Raw genomic sequence first — 3,940 nt, 5'->3', positions numbered from 1 at the left:
GTTCATTGGGAAAAAGAGAGGCCAAGATGGCAACACGGGGGGAGGGTCTAGGGGAAATGAAGCTGGCAAGGTTGAAGGTTGAGGGAGCGGAGCGCAGGGCCTCGACGGGGAGGCTGCAAAGCTGGAATGGCGAGATGGGTGCACAAAAAGTGGTTCTCCAGACGGGGAGAGTGTGGACGATGCAGTCTGTCAGGTCTCCGGTCCGTCAGCAGAGTGTCTCTGTTCCCCTCAGGCCGCACAACACAGCCCTGCCTCATTTTGCGCTCTCATCCGCTCGCATACCATGTCCTCACGCACCCTCATGTCCCCGCCAGTGCACTTCACTGCACAGTGATTTTGCCACAGGGATAAAAAAAAAAAAAGGATTGTTATGTGTTTGTCGTTTTTATGAAAAATTGCATTGTAAGTTGAGGATTATGCAGATGGTGCCGAATGTTTGCCGGAGGTGATTCCTTTATTATTTAGGATCCCACGCACGCAGAGCGACTGAACATGCAGTGGATACTTTGAAAAGTGGAGCTGCATTGTCATCTGCTGGAAGAAATGTAGCAGTGCGCCTAGGTTTTTTGAAAGATGGCTGTTTCACTGTAAGCTGTTCCTTTACCCAGTAACAGTATGGTAACAAGATGCATTTTCTATCATAGGTATTACATTTAAGGCATTTGGTGCAGTTTTTTCCCTAATTTTCTCCATATGAGATCATTAAATTCCCCAAATGATCACAGGACAACACAAGGAAGAGCAGTAATGCTTTAGTCTTTAATCTTTGGTGATTTATATTGGCCCGCTGGAAGCTTGTGTCAAATACTAATTCAGGAATGCACTCCTGAGAATATCTCTCACATGATAGCACGATCCTTATTATAGTCCGCCTCTCTGTCCTCACATACCCACGTACACAGAAACACATACCAACACACACAATCCTGTATGCACACTGCAATGTGAGACGGCGAATGAGGAGAGCATCAACGTGTGATGGTTGGCTCTCATTTTAGTCAAGACTTTTATCACAAGGTTCAGGGTGTGATCCAGAGCGTCAATTAACCTGTCTTCCTCCGCCACCTCAGTAACCCCCAGCGACCTGACATGAACCACGATACAAGGTAGCCTAAGATATATTCTGCTAAAGAAAATATCAAGTTTAGAAATTCCTTAATTCTTTCTTAAATGTATCTAAAAAAAAACCTATCCATGAGGTGAGGTAACTCAAATGTTTGAATGCTAATGAACAACTTTCATGCTTCTAGGGAGGTTTTTTTATGTTAATACTTTAACTATTACAAGGTAGAACTGCAAATAGATTAGATAGCAATTTATTGTGGTGACATGATTTGTGGATATTAGAGTCTCCTAATAGTTACTGTACCATCTGGATTTGTAAATGTGCAACTTTATGCCTCTACCACTGATTTATAATCCTTACATGTTGGCACGGGAGTTATTCAATAATAAAACAAGTAGCCTTACACCTCAGGGTAACCTCATCTCATCAAGATTCTGTCCTTGTTTCTCACTTTCTTCTCGTCACTGTTACTTTTTCTCTGCACACACTATAGGAGCCGTGCCAGGTTTGTACTGTGCCTCCTCAGAGCAGTGCCCCGTGAAGAGTAGCCTTCCGCTATGCCAACACTGGCTTTTGGCCAGTTTGTTAAAAGTGCCAGCATGGGATTGGAGCCAGCTTACAAAAGGTCATCATACCCCAGACGGGATCAAGTGACTTCTGCTGAACTGCAGTGTCACTCAGAACATCACTTCATCGCACACGCTGTCACACAATGAGACGTCCCTGCTTGTGGTTGGACTAGCAGATAATATGTAGAGTGAGATAGTACAACAACCTTACCAGCACTGAAGCATCTGTGTAAATGTAGTTCTAGACTGAAGGTTGACACAATGTCTGTTGTCATTATTGGTTGTGAAGTGCATTATATTGTAAAAATCCATTTCTGATATTTTTTTCAGTACCATATATTTATTTTTAGTGTGTTTTTATGCTTGTTTAGGGTTGGACATGGCTGCATTGGGCACAGTGCCATCCACCAAATGCTTGCTGGACTGCTTCTCATCAGTGTATGGAGATGGAAGGATTCACAGGTACACATAACTGACAGACACATTATCAATATTAACAATATGTCATATCACACTTGTTGGTGTTTATAATTCTCATATTTGTATTTGTATTTTTAGCTACAAGTCGACATTGTTTTTTGTAGCATTTTATGTTAATTTTTACTAATCTGTATATACATATATTTTACACTTGCTTTGGCAAATGACTGTTTCTCATGCCAAGAAAGCTCATTTGAATTGAACTAAATTGAATCACCAATGGACAACCAAATGGATACATACAGAAATATACCCACCCACTCCATGTTCTTGCAGCAGTAGGAAAGTCTATTAAAGGATGCATTTTGTTACTGATGAAAGATTACCTGGAAGAAATTATGTATTTTTTTCCATTACTCCTACTCAGCAGTGAAATATAATTAACTTCAATTACTGGCTTCACAATGAACAAGCGCTGTATATTAGCACAGTGTGGGCGTAGGGGATAGAGTTCCCAACATATCTGAATTATCATCAAGGTTAACATCAGTAATCATCACTGAAAGACCTTGTGTCCCTTAAAACATATTATGAGGATTTAAAGAAATGCTTGGTTTTCCTTCAATAACTATAATAGATAATCATTTACCGTTACATCACATTAATATAGTGTGTATATAAGGCACTTCTTCTTGTTACACTGGCTTGATATGATCATGTGGCCATATGTGTGTTACTCCATGGACTAAAAATGCTATGTCAAAACAGTACCTTAACAAAGAAGAATTTTAACCTGCTGTATTATTAAACTTGTAATATAGTGCCTTTGGTGAGGCACATTAGCAGCAGAAATGAAATGGACTATTTGCTATATGAGTTCCCAGCTCCTGTCAGCAGGCACTAAAATTTAAATGATGAATTACTCCTTAGAGAGAGATGCAAAGATGGGAGCATGGTTTTCACTTTAAAGACCTACTGCTGAGGTTCAAAGAGATGATTTATCTGATAATCAACATGTAATCCTGCTGGAACTTCCTAAGAATACATCTTTCAAATATCGTCATAATTCTTAGCTTTTTTTTGGAATGTAAGGTTACTTGAAATGACTAAATTACCTTTTATAGCTATCTCCAAATCCAAGAACAAAGAACTGCTGACTGTTCCTGCGGTCTGCAATCTGAGGGTCATTGTATTATCTTAATGGCAGTATTGAAAGAGTATGTGGTTGTTAATACACAGTCTGTGAACGATTAGGATTATAACCTTTTCCTGAATAAATACTGACCAGACCATTCATTTGACGTATAAAGTCTTAAAACACCATTACATACCCTGTCTCCACTCCGCCTTGTTGTGACATTTGAATTCCCTACTACTAACAGGAAGGAGTTTAGTATATGTTGTTTTTCAGACAACAAGCATTATTCAATTAATGCATAGGGTTAGATACAGAAAAAGTAGTTTATAGGCTTATAGATGTTAGTTCTATAAGGGTAATAACATTTTTTAACATATTTAAACATTCATTTATTTGGTAAGTATAAGTATAAAGGAGCAAATAAAAAAAATAGAAGATGTGTAGAGTCTTATAACAGGACTAAAACACTTATTTTGAACCAATATAAAGTTATTTATATTAAATATATTGCTAAATCATCGGGATAATATGGGTAAATATTGGATACAAATACATGTAGGTTAGTTTTTACATCCATCACTGAGCATTTTGATGTGAAGCCAGTTATTTCTTCTTGAGGATCATGCGATAATTATACAAATTATTTTGTAATTTTCCTGTTGCTGTCTTTTCTCATGAGTGGGGTCAAGATTTAGGAAAATATAAAATATTGACTGTAAAAACAAAACAACATTTTTGAACAAAAAC

The sequence above is a fragment of the Morone saxatilis genome, unplaced genomic scaffold, assembly GCF_004916995.1.
Source record: "Morone saxatilis isolate NCDOM2014 unplaced genomic scaffold, NCSU_SB_2.0 Contig10, whole genome shotgun sequence".
Classification (NCBI taxonomy): Eukaryota; Metazoa; Chordata; class Actinopteri; family Moronidae; genus Morone; species Morone saxatilis.
Note: the sequence above shows the minus strand (reverse complement) of the source record.